This window comes from Lutra lutra, chromosome 2 (assembly GCF_902655055.1).
Source record: "Lutra lutra chromosome 2, mLutLut1.2, whole genome shotgun sequence".
NCBI classification, from domain to species: domain Eukaryota; kingdom Metazoa; phylum Chordata; class Mammalia; order Carnivora; family Mustelidae; genus Lutra; species Lutra lutra.
The window spans coordinates 205,231,281-205,248,862 of NC_062279.1; the positions used below are offsets into that span (position 1 = coordinate 205,231,281).

The following is a 17,582-nucleotide window of genomic DNA, read 5'->3' on the forward strand; positions in this document are numbered from 1 at the left end:
TGCATGGGTTTGACAAACAAAAGAAGAAGATCCTTACATCTCCATTCTTTCCTTCCCTGGATGCAGCCTGACTCTCCTTGTAGGCTGAGCTCCGCTCTCCTACTGTCCCTCAGTCCCCTTGACACATGAGGGGCCCCATTCCAGCACACCCAGGTTTGAAGCTGTATCTGGCTCCTGACTTCATTTTCTCTTTTTATTTTTTATTTATTTTTATTAAATAGATTTCTTGGATGGAAGTAAAGAGAACCTATTCATCCTATATTTTCTGTTGTCTACAATTCAGTGTTTATTTCTTTATCGCACACACAAGGAATTATAAAATGCCATCAAAATCCTGGATTCTAGCCTTTTCCAGATTTCTACTTCTAGAGGTCAGGAATCATGTCACTCTTTAGTTTTATTTTGGTCTTCTTTGAGAATGCAGCTAGATAAATATTCAGGATCTTCAAATAGGAAATATTACCATTTCACTTAAGGAAGGTACTATTATCTTGATATCCATTAAGAACCCTCATTTTACAGAGGTAGAATTTGTTAGTTACACAGGGGTGAAGTAACTTGCTCAAGGTCATACAACTACTGACAAGCCAAAATTCAAACCCAGGAAGAGTTCACACTTTTTTTTTTCAGTGCTCCAAGATGCATTGTGTATGTACCACACCCCAGGCTCCATGCAATATGTGCCCTCCTTAATACCCACCACCAAGCTCACCCATCCCCCAACCCCGTCCCTTCTAAAACCCTCAGTTTGTTTCTCAAAGTCCACAGTCTCTCATGGTTCGTGTCCCCTTCCAATTTCCCCCAATTCATCTTTCCTTTCCTTCTCCAAAGTTCATAGCAGCAATGTCCACAATGCCAAACTGTGGAAAGAGCCAAGATGCCCTTCAACAGAAGAAGAGTTCACGCTTCTAATCATCACACTATGCTGACTCTATATGGTGTAGACATCACCAGCCGCATTTTACAAAAGCAGAAGCTGAGGCAATAAGACATTTACTTGCCCCAAATCACATTAACTAGTAAGATACAAAATTCAGAATTCAAACCCAGGGCCTCCTGACTCCTTAGAAAATGGTCTTAATCATGACACTGTACTGCATAAAGTTCATTTAGCCCTAAATGTATTCCTTACCTCAGCCCTTTTGTCTACCCTCCCTTTCAGGGCCAGTCAAAGCTTGAGAAGGTTCAAGCTATTCCAGCGTTGAAAGGGCAACGTGAAGACAGTTGGCAAATGCAGGATGAGAAGCAAAACAACAGGGCCGGGGGGTTCTGAAACTTGGTTTTCTTGCTACACAGATACCTGCTTCTCAAAGTCACATAGCTTTAGAGGTAGTCAGCCTAATTTGGAGCAGGGAATCTTTATTTATTTATTTATTTATTTAAATTTTCAGTGTAACAGTATTCATTGTTTTTGCACCACACCCAGTGCTCCATACAATCCGTGCCCTCTCCAATACCCACCACCTGGTTCCCCCAACCTCCCACCCCACGCCCCTTCAAAACCCTCAGATTGTTTTTCAGACTCCATAGTCTCTCCTGGTTCACCTCCCTTCCCAATTTCCCTCAACTCCCTTCTCTTCTCCATCTCCCCTTGTCCTCCATGCTATTTGTTATGCTCCACAAATAAGTGAAACCATATGATAATTGACTCTCTCTGCTTGACTTCTTTCACTCAGCATAATCTCTTCCAGTCCCATCCATGTTGCTACAAAAGTTGGGTATTCATCCTTTCTGATGGAGGCATAACACTCCATAGTGTATATGGACCACATCTTCCTTATCCATTCGTCCGTTGAAGGGCGTTTTGGTTCTTTCCACAGTTTGGCGACCGTGGCCATTGCTGCTATGAACATTGGGGTACAGATGGCCCTTCTTTTCACTCCATCTGTATCTTTGGGGGAAATACCCAGTAGTGCAATTGCAGGGTCATAGGGAAGCTCTATTTTTAATTTCTTGAGGAATCTCCACACTGTTCTCCAAAGTGGCTGCACCAACTTGCATTCTCACCAACACTGTAAGAGGGTTCCCCTTTCTCCACATCCCCTCTAACACATGTTGTTTCCTGACTTGCTAATTTTGGCCATTCTAAGTGGTGTAAGGTGGTATCTCAATGTGGTTTTAATTTGAATCTCCCTGATGGCTAGTGATGATGAACATTTTTTCATATGTCTGATAGCCATTTGTATGTCTTCATTGGAGAAGTGTCTGTTCATATCTTCTGCCCATTTTTTTGGAGCAGGGAATCTCAATCCACATTTAAATGCAGGATGACTTGTTGGGCCAGTTGATGGAGTGTCTGAGGAAAAGTGATCTTTAGCTGATCGGAGTGGGTTTGGGTTCAGAAAGGGAGAAGAGTGGAACAGGAAGAGAGACTTTAGGTAATTCATGGCCACATACATACAAATACACACATACAAATTAACTAAAATCTGAAGTAAAATAGAACTGAAGAGAAAACACAAGATAATGCTGACCAAAGCAGGATGTTCAACTCTGGGAAATGGAATGAAGGAGCTAGAAGGCCAAACTAGGCGGGGAGCTCTTAGCAATGGAATGCAGAGAACCTCTAACAAAGTTGAGTTGAGCCTCAATTGCTCTGCTAACTCCTATCTGACCATAGAGTCCCAAGGAGGAAAAGACTGTTTCTCAAAGGTGATCCTATTCATGAGGGCTCCCCCCCTTATAACCCCATCTGATGCTAATTATCCCCCAAAGTTCCCAACTCCTAACACACCAGTGGGCAAAGTTTCAACACATGAATTTTGGGGGAGATACAAACATTCAGTTCCCAAGCTCTGTTCTGTTCCTATAATTTTGCCTTTTCTAGAACGTCATATAAATGGAATTATACAGTATGCAGCCTTTTTGCCTGGCTACTTTAACTTTGCATAGGATTTTAATAACACGATTCATCGTATTATTGAATGCATCAATGGTTTATTTTTCATTGTTGCTGACTCCTATTCCCTTATATGGATACACCACAGGTGATTCATTCGCCAGTTGATGGACATTTGAGTTGTTTCCAGTTTTCGACTATTGTGACTCTGTTTTCAACATTCACACACAAATCTTTGTGGGAACATATGATTTTGTTTCTCTTGAGTAAATACCTAATGAGATTGCTGGGTCATAAGACAGATGCATATTTAACTTTATTAGAAGCTGCTAGACTGTTTTCCCAAGTGGCTCCACTACTTTGCTTTCCCACCAGCAATATATGAGAATTTCAGTTCACATCTTTGCCAACACTTGGTATTATTAGTCTTTTAAACTTCAGATATTTTAGTAAATGTTTACTCTCTTGTTATCTTCATTTGTATGAATTAGTTGAAATGGCTAATGATGAGCAATTTTTAATGTGTGTATTCTAGATCCATACATTTAGATTAGGTACCTTACATGAAAGTCTTTCCCCATTGAGTTACACTGGCAAAATTATCAAAAAGAAGCTGACTATGTATGTAGGTTTCTACTTCCAGACTTCTGTTTCATGATCTATATGTCTACCTTCATTCCAGTATCATATGGTCTTGATTAGTGGAGCTTAATAGTAAGTCTTAAAATTCAGTAGCAGGACTCTTCCTACTTTGTTCTTTTTCAAAATTATTTTGAACCCATATCCTTTGCTGTTCCATATGAATTTTAGAATCGCCTTGTCGGGGTGCCTGGGTGGCTCAGTTGGTTAAGCAACTGCCTTCAGCTCAGGTCATGATCCTGGAGTCCCTGGATTGAATCCCACATCAGGCTCCCAGCTCCGTGTGGAGTCTGCTTCTCCCTCTGACCTTCTACCCTCTCATGCTCTCTCTCTCTCTCTCAAATAAATAAATAAAACCTTAAAAAAAAAAAGAATCACCTTGTCACCTTTCTACTCCCCCCCCCTGAAATGATTTTGACTGGGATCGTATTGAGTCTTATAGATCACATTGGAGAGAATTTGCATCTTAATGATACTAAGTCTTCTAGTCGTGAACACATTTATGTAAAACAAATTTTTCAGCAATGTACTGTAGATGTCCACATTCAGATCCTGTAGTCCCCACAAACCATACCATGAGCTGTAACCAGTGAAGGACAATCATATGAAGGAGTAAGACAAACACATGGGTTCCTTATTTATCATCTATATCATTTGGGAAGTGGTCAGATGTGACTTATAGCCTAACTTTAATTGAACAGTATTTCTCCCTCCTTCACAGAAAAGTAGTAAATCACTTAAAGTGAAAAGATAGGACACCTTTTTGGGCCCCTAGGTGGCTCAGTCATTAAGGATCTGCCTTTGTTTCAGGTCATGATCCCAGGGTCCTGGGGTCAAGCCCCACATTAGGCTCCCTGCTCAGTGGGAAGCCTGTTTCTCATTTTCCCATGTCCCCTGCTTGTATTCCCACTCTCACTGTCTCTCTTTCTCTCTGTGTGCCAAATAAATAAATAAAATCTTTTAAAAAATGCTTTAAAAAAAGATGGGACACCTTCTATTTCCCTCCACTAGATCCACAAGTCTACCCAAATCTCCTCCCTTGTCAATTCCTTTTTGCTACATCAGAATAGGCACCTCTCCTCCTCATTCCTCCATGGCCAATCCCTCTATTTGTGTTTTAAATCTCAGCCCCTCTTACCATCTCAGGAGCTAACAACTATCCTTTTGTTCTCTATAATCAGCCACTTCCAATTTGTTCCATCCCCATACCATTAAACATTTTTTGTCTCTCCCATCTCAAAAACAAAAACAAACAAAAAATTCTTCCTAGTCCTCTTCTATTGCCCCCCTTTTCTTTACCTCCATCACAGCCAAACATCTTGAGTTGTCTATACTCAACATCTCCATTTTTCCAGGTCTCTCTGTTGCACTTCCCAGATGAGGCTTTCACTCCCTCACTATCCCTAAAACAATGAATCTTGGAACACTGAAAAAATTAAATTAAATTAAAAGTAAATTTTAAAAATAAAATAAAACAAAATAAAATTTTTATAATGTTTTCAAAGTAAAAAAAAAAATTCTCAGTAAGGTCATCAGTGATCACTGTAGCCATATCATTCAGCTATTTCCACCAAAGTGGTATGTAGTTCAGTGGCTAACAACAAAAGCATTTATTTCTTGTTCATGTGTGTTGAGTTGAGTTGAGGTTCAGCTGACAAGAATGAGTTTAGGATTGATTCAGGCTATTTATTTAGTTCAGATCTGTTCCATATGTCTCTTATTTGGGAGGATCAGTTGATAGGGCATATTCTTCTCATGGTGATGGCAGATGCAGAAGGCAGGTGAGCAAAAATATGTTATGCCTCCATGGCTGAGGCTCAGAATTATCAACCACTTTCTTCCACTCATCTTTTACTGGCCAAGGCAATATGTCCTTGCCCAATATCAGTGGGGCAGAAAGTTTATTTCACCATTAGTGGAACTCCAAAACCATACAGCAAAGATTAGTACAGGGAGGGGTAAAGAATTGGGAACAATATTAAATCTGCCACAGCTGGCAAGTACAATGATCAATGTTTCATACTCATCTGGTGGAACTCAATTTTTCAGGAAAGAAGGACTAGTGGATTTACAGTCTCTCCCCTTGTCACTGAGAACAACAAACTTCTGGATTTCCTCCTACCTTTCTGGCCATTCCTTCTCAGTCTTATTTTCAGGCTCAGCCTTCTCTCTGGCCACTCAATAACAGAGAAGGTGACTTTGTTCCTCTTTTATCACCATATATTTTCTCTCCAAGAGATATCTAAGAACAAATTTTTATTACCATGTAAATACTAATGACTCCCTATTTTTCATCCCTGGCTCTCCTCTGAATTTCATTCCATTCTACCCAAATGACTCTGCTAATCTCCAGTTTGTATCTTGCAAAAGTACCTCAAAAACCCAATGTCAAGGGCCAAGATTCATGGTTCAGTTCCAGCACTACTAACCTCAATGAGAGCTCCACAATTGTGTAAGTGTGCAAGATGCAAAACTAGGACTCATTTAAAAATTCATTTTCAGTCACTACTAGCTCCATATCCAATCCATAACAAAACCCTGTTGACCTATTTCTGTAAATATTCCCCTAATCTGTCCACACCCTCCATTTTTACAAATACCTTATGCAAAAATGCCATCAATTCTCACCTGAACCAATTAAATAACTTAAAGTTGTGTGTATCCTCCACCCCCTTTGATACTTCTCTATAATGTCCTAAGGTGATCCTTACAATATGCATATCAGATGATGTCACTCCTGTTTCATTTCTAAGTTCAAGGGTCACTTCCCAGGAAAGTTTTTCACATCCCTACAGCCTTGGTCAGATCTTTTGTGATATGCTCTCATAGCATATCTCTTTTCCTTAAGAACATTTACCTTAGTCACTAATAATACATTGTTAGTGAGACATAAATATATGTCTCCCCATTAAGCTACAAACTCCACGTGATCAAGAACTATGTTTGGTTTTGCTCAGATATATATCCTTAGCATCAATTATGGCCTGGAACATAGTTGGAGTTTAAGAAATATTTGTTGAGGGGTGCCTGGGTGACTCAGTGGGGGGCGCCTGGGCGGCTCAGTGGGTTAAACCTCTGCCTTTGGCTCAGGTCATGATCCCAGGGTCCTGGGATCAATCCCCTCATCGGGCTCTCTGCTCAGCAGAGAGCCTGTTTCCCTTCCTCTCTCTCTGCCTGCCTCTCTGCCTACTTGTGATCTCTGTCTGTCAAATAAATAAATAAAAATCTTTATAAAAAAAGAAATATTTGTTGAATGAATGAGTAAATGAATGAATGCCTTGTAACTGTCTCATTTATTATTATTTATAATACTACAAGAATAACTTTTCACATGTTCATCCTATTTCTCTAACTGGATTATAAATTTCTTGGAGACAGTGAATCCAATTTTTATTTCTTTGCCTCTCAGACAGCATCCCAGATATTAAGTAAGCACCTTAAGCAAAAGCTCTTTGTTTTGTAAGCAAAACAAAGAGCATCTTTTATAGCACATAATTTGTTTGGAATGTTTAGGAAATAATATTTTACCATATTACCTAGAACATGACTAGGAAAAAAGGATCTAACCACATTTGTAACCACCATTGTGCATCTGAACAGATTTAAAACAACTGGTAATTGTCATTGAAATTAAACATAATTGTGTAATAATAAGATCTTCCAGCTTAATTCCTATTAAATTATTAAATTTTAAATAACAAAACTATATCATGATATTAGAGCACTAGTATATTTCTAGGATACCACTGGAGCAAAATTAATAATGAATACATTCTCACTAAAAATTTAAGATGACATATTTATTAAATTCTTATTTGCTGTATCATTTAGGATCCCATTAGGAAACCAAAATGCTCAGCTGGAACCTGAAGAGAATGCAATGAACTATTTTAGCGGTGTATACAGGATTAAAGGAACCAATAAGGAATTTTGGGGCATCCAGGACCAGTAACCACCCTGTCTTTAACTCCACTCTAAACCAAGACATGGGAAGGAGAAGGAGGAAGAAAAGGAAGTGGTATTATGGAAGGCTTTTTGGAGAGCTGCAGCTTGGAAGCTAGATTGCCTGACAAAAACCACAAGCATGAAGGAATCAGTCGCAAGAACTGAGTATAAACAAGGAGTGGAAGAATAAGTTCTTCTACCTCTGTTTCCTCCCATCCTCCAATCTTCTCTTCATATCCCATGCCCTCATTGACCAAGCACATCCAGAAGTGGTCAAATGAGGAAACCAAGGTTCAGAGAGAATAAAAAGTTAGCCCAGATTCACACAGCTACTAAATATCAGTTCTGATATTTGAATCCTAGCAGGTAGACTCTAAATACCATAATCTCGTTTATTATTTTACATGTGCAATGGAGGACTGTCTCAATTACAATTCATTAAAAGAAAAGTTACTGAAGCTTATACATATATACCTTCATCATATATTCCATTATAGAAAATAATTGCTCATTCTTATGTTAGATACCAATTTGACTTACAACCATGCTTTCTTTAATCTGAATCATAGTCTCTTCTTTGAAATATGAAAATTAAATAAATACATAAATAAATATCTTATATTTTTAATTATAGAGGGCTAGAAGACTTAGCACCCCCTATTAAGTAAGTAATGGACTAACATCCTTCTCCCTCAAATGTGGGTGATGAAGAGGGCCACCTCTCTATCATTGCCTCCTTGGCCTCACCCTTTCTGTTTATCTCTGGGCAAGGCTCCCAGCAGAGCCTCCACCTCCATCTCTGAAACAGCCTCTGGTCTGGAGGCCCTTCTGTTTCTTGTCCACTCCTGAACGATTCCCTCCCCACCAATCCAGAATCTAGCCTAGGACACTCTGAGAGTACTCGAGTAACCTTACAGGGTTCTGTAGCTCTTTCAAAGAGATTCTTTAGCATCCCCTGATGGTTAGCCCCCCAAATACCATGACCAAATTGAATACAGTCCATGAGAGAGGAGACATTAACTCTGGGCACAAATTCCATGCTTCCTTCTCCATTCAGATTGTGACCCTTAAGAGTATCTCCCAGAAACAACACAGATAGGCATCTGCCAGGGATCACAGACATGGTCCTCCAAAAAGTAACAGCAGCATTGTTTGAAAGCATGCTAGAAATGCAGAATCTGAATCAGAACCTTCATTTTAACAAGACTCCCAGATGATTTGCATGCAGCTAATGCTGAGAAGCTCTTTTGCATTTCTTCCTGTCTACTCACTGCAGAAAGACAATGTGTAATCAAATTTGAGGGCTGAACCATAACACCCCCAAGCGAGGTCTGCAACCAGGATAAGAAGAATGAAAAGAGGAAAAGGCAGATGATCTTGGATCAAAATTTGTCCTACTAGTGATTAACTGAAATTAAATTAAATTCTGAATCTCACTAGCCTAACTTTTCAGATGAAAATAATATCTACCCTTCGGGAACTAAGAATAAAAACATTTTCAGATCAGCTACATGTAACCTGGGATCATTTCTGGGATTTGCAAATTCCAGGAAGTTGGGATTATTCTCCCATTTAGAATGTTATCCCACTAGCCTCCTACAAATAATCATGTTCAATGTTTTGAGTTTAAGTCTCTACTGGCATCCAGTGGCAGATGGTGCAATGTGACAACATCATACTCCCCAAACATGGGAATTTAGTGTTCTCTAGAACTGATCCAGGAAGATAGTGCTTAATACTAGCATAGGACTCATCATATTACCTCCAAAATAGAGACTAAAGGGAGAAATAGAAGGAATGTGCTTACAAGTCCAGTGTCAGCAGAGACCTGGTACAGACTTGGACTTACTGATCTGAGCAAGACAATATATACCAGGTCATTAGTTTCCAGGTGCTAAGCTGAAAAAATATGTACTCAGTGTTCTAATCTGCATCATTTCAAATTAGATGTAAAATAATTGCTGAAAGTTCAGCGAAGTTGAGACCCAGTAATAAGAGACTTCATCAAGATAAAAAGCTTCCTCACAGCAAAGGAAACAATCAACAAAACTAAAAGACAACCTTCGGAGTGGGAGAAGATATTTGCAAATGACATATCTGATAAAGAGTTAGCATACAAAATATATAAAGAACTTATCAAACTCAACACCCAAAAAACAAACAATCCAGTTTAAAAGGGGGAAGAAAGGATGAATAGACATTTTTCTAAAGAAAACATACAGATGACAAACAGACACATGAAAAGATGCTCAACATCACTCATCATCAGGGAAATACAAATCAAAACTACAATGAGATAGCACCTCACACCAGTTGGAATGGCTAAAATGAATGACACTTGAAATGATGTTGGCAAGGATGTGGAGAAAGGGGAACCTTCTTACACTGTTGGTGGGCATGCAAACTGGTGTGGCTACTCTGGAAAACAGTATGGAGGTCCCTCAAAAAGTTAAAAATAGAACGACTCTGCAATCCAGCAATTGCACTACTGGGTACTTACCCAAAGGATACAAAACTACTAATTTGAGGGAGGAGAGGCAAGATGGCAGAGGAGTAGGTGACTGAAATGACAGCAGGTTGCAGGAGTTCAGCTAGATAGATATCAAACCATTCTGACACCTACAAACTCAATAGGAGATCGAAGGAAAGAACAGGAATTCTAGGAACAGAAAATCAACCACTTTCTGAAAGGTGAACTTTCAGAGCAGAGAACTGAATCCAAAGCGATGGGAAGATAGACCGTGGGAGGAGGGAGGAGGAGACTGTTCCCAGCAAGTGGCGGAGCAGTGGAGCACAAAATCTGAAATCAGAAGTCTGCTCCATTGAGGGACATTGCTCCAGAGGCTAATCAGAGGTGGAGCCCCCTCAGGGACAGTGTAGTCTCAGGACCCACAGGGTCACTGAAAGATCAAGGGTGTCTGAGTGTGGCAGAGATCCCAGGTATCAGAACAGGGAAGCCAACTCCAGAGACAGAGCTGAGGAGTGAGCTATTAGCTCGGGGTTATCTTAAACTGTGATCTGCGGCACAGTCAGACCACTGCTCTTTGAGCAGGGACCCCACAAGTGGCAGATCCAGGGAGAATCACCTTCCTCCTCTGGAGGCAGGAATCTGCTGTGTTTGGAGACTCCAAATGGGACTGTGCACCAGAGACAGAAACACTCAGTCACAGATTGGCTGAGCCCAGAGTGTGGCCGGAGACCAGGGAGATGGGAGTGATTGACCCCTTTTCTCTGAGGGTACACTGAGGAGTGGGGCCTTGAGCTCTCAGCTCCTCCAGGCTGGAGATTGGGAGGCTGCCATTTTCATTCCCATCCTCCAGAGCGCTACAGAAAGTGCCCAGGAAACAAAAACTCCCAAGAGTGAACTTGAGCAGATTTCTTAGCCTGGCCCCTGCAAGGGTGGCGCAATTCCACCTCGGGCAAAGACATTTGAGAATCACTACAACAGGCCCTCCCCCAGAAGATCAGCAAGAACATCCAGCCAAGACCAAGCTCACTGATCAAGAACAGTGGAATTCCAGAGCTAGGGGAAAGCAATGCAAGGAATTCATGGCTTTCTCCCCATGATCCTTCAGTATTGCAAAGTTAAATTAAATTTTTTAATTTTATTTTTTCTTATTCTATTTTTTTAATTTTTCCACTTTCCTCTTTTAATGTTTTTTAACTAGTTTATCTTAACAATACCTTTCTTTTAAAAAACTTTTTAAACCTTCATTATTATAGTCATGTTTTATCCTTCATTGATTTTAACCTTATTTTTTGTATACATATAGGGTTTTCTTTTCCTAAAAAAATTTGGGATACAATTTCTTCCAATAGACCAAAATATCCCCTAAATCTAGAATAGAGCTTTGGACTACTCTCCAGCATGAGCACATTCTCCCCCACCCCTTTTTTGTTTTTTCTTTCTTTTTCCAACCAACTTATCAATTCCTTTTTTAGAATTCTTTTTTAAATTTTCCTCTTGACAGTCATATTCCATCCCTCTATCATGTTTACCATTATTGATGTATATATATGTTTTTCTTTCTTTAAAATTTTGGGAGGTAGTTTCTTCTAAGAGACCAAAATACACCCAAAATCAAGTGGGTGGCTCTGTTCTATTCACCAGTCTAATATATATATATACATACACACACACATAAACACATACACACACACATACATATATATTTAATTTCTTCTTACCCCCTCTATTCTGCCCCCAATCTGGGGTCTCTTCTGATTTGGTTAGCATGCATTTTGGGGGGGTCTTTGACACCCTTTTAGTATTTTATTCTCTCGTTCATATACTCTTATCTAGATAAAATTACAAGGCAGAAAAACTCACCACAAAAAAAAAAGAACAAGGAACAGTACTGATGGCTAGAGGCCTAATCAATACAGACAATGGTAATGTGTCAAATCTAGAGTTCAGAATGACAATTCTCAAGGTGCAAGCTGGGCTTGAAAAACACATGGAGGATATTAGAGTAACCCTGTTTGGAGAAATAAAATCCCTTTCTGGAGTAATAAAAGAACTAAAATCTAACCAAGCTAAAACTAAAAAAGGTATTAATGAGGTGCAATAAAGAATGGAGGCTCTTACTGCTAGGACAGATGAGGCAGAAGAGAGAATTAGTGATAAAGAAGACCAAATGATGGAGAATAAAGAAGCTGAGCAAAAGAGAGACAAACAACTACTGGACCAAGAGGGGAGAATTCGAGAGATAAGTGAAACCATAAGATGAAACAACATTAGAATAATTGGGATTCCAGAAGAAGAAGAGAGAGAGGGGGGCAGAAGGTATATTGAAGCAAATTATAATAGAGAATTTCTCTAATATGGCAAAGGGAACAAGCATCAAAATCTAGAAGGCACAGAGAATACCCCTCAAAGTCAATAAAAATAGGTCCACACCCCATCATCTAATAGTAAAACTTACAAGTCTTAGTGACAAAGAGAAAATCCTGAAAGCAGCTTGAAACAAGAAGTCTATAACATACAATGGTAGAAATGTTTGATTGGCAGCAGACTTATACACAGAGACCTGGCAGGCCGAAAGAACTAGCATGATATATTCAGAGCACTAAACAAGAAAAATAAGCAGCCAAGAATACTATATCCAACTAGGCTACCATTGAAAATAGAATGAGAGGTAAAAAGCTTCCAGGACAAAGAAAAATTAAAAGAATTTGCAAACACCAAACCAGCCCTACAGGAAGTATTGAAAGTGGTCCTCTAAGCAAAGAGAGAGCCTAAAAGTAGTAGAACAGAAAGGAACAGAGACAATATACAGTAACAATAATCTTACAGGCAATACAATGGCACTAAGTTCATATCTCTCAATAGTTACCCTGAATGTAAATGGGCTAAATGCCCCCAATCAAAAGACACAGGGTAGCAGAATGGATTAAAAAAAAAATAAAAAGACCCATCGATATGCTGTCTGCAACAAACTTATTTTAGATCCAAAGTCACCTCCAGATTTAAAGTGAGGGGGTGTAAAACCATTTACCATGCTAATGGACAGTAAAAGAAAGCTGGAGTGGCAATCCTTTAATCAGATCAATTAGATTTTAAGCCAAAGACCATAATAAGAGATGGGGAACAACACTATATCATACTTAAAGGGTCTGTCCAACAAGATCTAACAATTTTAAATATCTATGCCCCTAACATGGGAGCAAACAGCCAATTATATAAAACAATTAATAACAAAATCAAAGAAACACATTGACAATAATACAGTCATAGTCGAGGACTTTAACACCCCCCTCACTGAAATGGACAGATCATCCAAGCAAAAGATCAACATGGAAAAAAAGGCCTTAAATGACACACTGGACCAGATGGACATCACAGATATATTCAGAACATTCCATCCCAAAGCAGCAGAGTACACATTCTTCTCTAGTGCACATGAAACATTCTCCAGCATAGATAACATCCTGGGTCACAAATCAGGTCTCAACTGGTACCAAAAGATTGGGATCATTCCCTGCATATTTTCAGATCACAATGCTCTGAAGCTAGAACTCAATCACAAGAGGAAAGTTGGAAAGAACTCAAATACATGGAGGCTAATGATCATCCTACTAAAGAGTGAATGGGACAACCAGGAAGTTAAAGAAGAATTGAAAAAATTCATGGAAACAAATGATAATGAAAACACAACTGTTCAAAATCTGTGGGACAAAACAAAGATTGTCTTGAAAGGAAGGTATATAGCCATATAAGCCTCTCTCAAGAAACAAGAAAGGTCTTGAGTACACAACCTAACCCTACAACTAAAGGAGCTGGAGAAAGAACAGCAAAGAAAGCCTAAACTCAGCAGAAGAAGAGAAATAATAAAGATCAGAGCAAAAATCAATGAAATACCCACCACCTGGTTCCCCCAATCTCCCACCCCCTGCCCCTTCAAAACCCTCAGATTGTTTTTCAGAGTCCATAGTCTCTCATGGTTCACCTCCCCTTCCAATATCCCTCAACTCCCTTCTCCTCTCCATCTCCATCTTGTCCTCCATGCTATTTGTTATGTGGGTATTAGAGAGGGCACGGATTGCATGGAGTACTGGGTGTGGTGCAAAAACAATGAATACTGTTACGCTGAAAAGAAATAAAAAAAAAAACTAAAAAAAAAAAGACATAAAGTATAAATGTATTTGCACAAATTTAGAGGTCTGCTAGTACTATTAGGATATGATATGAGAAACAATAACATTCATCAGTCAGTATCAATAAGCAATGACAAGAAAACAACAAAAATGTATAATAAAGAGAATATGTAATACACTGTAACTGGATTAATGTAAAGAATTTCTGTTTGACAATAAATATAAGTGGATTATTAAAAAAAATCAATGAAATAGATACCAAAAGAACAGTAGAACAAATCAACAAAACTAGGAGCTGGTTCTTTGAAAAACTTAATAAGATGGATAAAGTCCTGGCCAGCCTTATCAAAAAGAAAAGAGAAAAGACCCAAATAAATAAAATCATGAATGAAAGAGGAGAGATCACAACCAACACCAAAGAAATACAAACAATTATAAGAACATATTATGAGCAACTATATGCCAGATAATTTGACAATCCGGAAGAAATGGATGCATTCCTAGAGACATAAAGACTACTAAAACTGAATCAGGAAGAAATAGAAAACCTGAATAGACTCATATCCAGTAAGGAGATTGAGGTAGTCATCAAAAATCTCCCAACAAACAAGATCCCAAGGCCAGATGGCTTCCCAGAGTCTACAAATTCTACCAAACATTTAAAGAAGAAATAATTCCTATCCTCCTGAAACTGTTCCAATAAGTAGAAATGGAAGCAAAACTTCCAAACTCATTTTATGAGGCCAGCATTACCTTGATCCCAAAACCAGACAAAGATCCCATCAAAAAAGAGAATTACAGACAAATATCCTTGATGAACACAGATGTGAAAATTCTCACCAAAATACTAGCCAATAGGATCCAACAGTACATTAAAAGGATTATTCACCATGACCAAGTGGGATTTATTCCTTGGATGCAAGGTTGGTTCAGCATCTGCAAATCAATCAATGTGATACAATACATTAATGAAGAAAGAACAAGAACCATATGATACTCTCAATAGATGCTGAAACAGCATTTGACAAAGTACAGCCTCCTTTCTTGATTAAGACTCTTCACAGTGTAGGGATAGAGGGTACACACCTCAATATAATAAAAAGCCATCTATGAAAAACCCACAGTGAATATCATTCTCAATGGGGAAAAACAGAGCTTTTCCCCTAAGGTCAGGAATGCAGCAGGGATGTCCAATATCACTGCTATTCAATATAGTACTAGAAGTCCTAGCCTCAGCAATCAGACAACAAAAAGAAATAAAAGGCATCCGAATCGGCAAAGAAGTCGTCAAACTCTCACTCTTTGCAGATTAAATGGTACTTTGTGTGGAAAACCCAAAAGACTCCATTCCCAAACTGCTAGAACTCATACAGGAATTCAGTACAGTGTCAGGACATAATATCAATGCTCAGAAGTCAGTTGCATTTCTATACACCAACACCAAGACAGGAGAAAGAAATTTAGGTGTCAATAGCATTTACAATTGCACCCAAAACCTAAGATACCTAGGAATTAACCTAACCAAAGAGGCAAAGAATCTATACTCAGAAAACTATAGAATACTCAAGAAAGAAATTGAGGAAGACATAAAGAAATGGAAAAATGTTCCATGCTCATGGAGTGGAAGAACAAATATTGTGAAAATGTCTATGCTACCTAAAGCAATCTACACATTTAATGCAATCCCTATCAAAATACCATCCATTTTTTTCAAAGAAATGGAACAAATAATCGTAAAATTTATATGGAACCAGAAAAGACCCCCAATAGCCAGAGGAATATTGAAAAAGAAAGCCAAAGTTGGTTTACATCACAGACTTCAAGCTCTAGTACAAAGCTGTCATCATGAAGACAGGATGGTACTGGCACAAAAACAAACACATAGATCAATGGAACAGAATAGAGAGCCCAGAAATGGACCCTCAACTCTATGGTCAACTAATCTCCCACAAAGCAGGAAAGAATGTCCAATGGAAAAAAGACGGTCTCTTCAACAAATGTTGTTGGGAAAATTGGACAGCCACATGCAGAAAAATGAAACTCGACCATTTCCTTATACCACACACAAAAATAGACTCAAAATGGATGAAAGACCTCACTGTGAGAAAGGAATCCATCAAAATCCTTGAGAACACAGGCAGCAACCTCTTCAACCTCAGCCACAGAAACTTCTTCCTAGAAACATCGCCAAAGGCAAGGGAAGCACGAGCAAAAATAAACTATTGGGACTTCATCAAGATCAAGAGCTTTTGCACAGCAAAGGAAACAGTTAACAAAACCAAAAGACAACTAACAGAATGGGAGAAGATATTTGCAAATGACATATCAGATAAAGAGCTAGTGTCCAAGTGCCTATAAAGAACTTATCAATCTCAACACCCAAAGAACAAATAATCCAACCAAGAAAGGGGCAGAGGACAAGAACAGACATTTCTGCAAAGAAGACATCCAGATGGCCAACAAACATGTGAAAAAATGCTCCACATCACTCAGCATCAGGGAAATACAAATCAAAACCACAAAGAGATATCACCTCATACCAGTCAGAATGGCTAAAATTAACAAGTCAGGAAATGACAGGTGTTGGAGAGGATGCAGAGAAAGGGGAACCCTCCTACACTGTTGGAGGGAACGTAAGCTGGTGCTGCCACTCTGAAAAACAGCATGGAGGTTCCTCAAAAAGTTGAAAATAGAGCTACCCTATGACCCAGCAATCGTACTACTGGATATTTACCTTAAAGATAGAAATGCAGTGATCTGAAAGGACATGTGCACCCGAATGTTTACAGCAGCAATGTCCACAACAGCCAAGCTATGGAAAGAACCTAGATGTCCATCAACAGATGAATGGATAAAGAAGATGTGGTATATATATACAATAGAATACTATGTAGCCATCAAAAGAAATGAAATCTTGCCATTTGCAATGACATGGATGGAACTAGAGGGTATTATGCTGAGCGAAGTGAGTCAATCAGAGAAAGACAATTATCATATGATCTCCCTGATATGAGGAATTTGAGAGGTAAGTGGGGGTTTGGGCAGTAGGGAAGGAAAAATGAAACAAGATCGGATCAGGAAGGAGACAAAGCATAAGAGACTCTTAGTCTCACAAGACAAACTGAGGGTTGCTGGGGGGAAGGGGGTATGAAGAGGGTTGGTTGGGTTATGGACATTGAGGAAGGTATGTGATATGCTGAGTGCTTTGAAGTGTTTTGAAGTGCTTTGAAGTGATTCACAGACCTGTATCTCTGGGGCAAATAATACATTATATGTTAATACAAATAATTAATAAAAAGGTTAAAAAGAAAAAATACTGATTTGAAGAGATAAATGTGCCCTGATGTTTATAGCAGCATTATCAACAATACTCAAATTATGGAAATAGCCCAAATGTTCATCAACTGATGAATGGAAAAAGAAGGGGTGGTATATTATATTACTCAGGTATAAAAGGGAATGAAATATTGCCATTTGCAGTGATGCAGATGGAGTTAGTATTATGCTAGGCAAAATAAGTCAATCAAAGAAAGACAAACACCATATGATTTCACTCATGTGT

At 38.9% G+C, this 17,582-nt stretch overlaps 1 long non-coding RNA gene across 1 annotated transcript in view; it reads right to left on the reverse strand.

The window, feature by feature from the left end:
* Positions 1-17,582, reverse strand: part of LOC125093885 (uncharacterized) — a 100,334-nt gene that overhangs the window by 23,250 nt on the left and 59,502 nt on the right. The gene's annotated exons all lie outside the window — the stretch shown is intronic.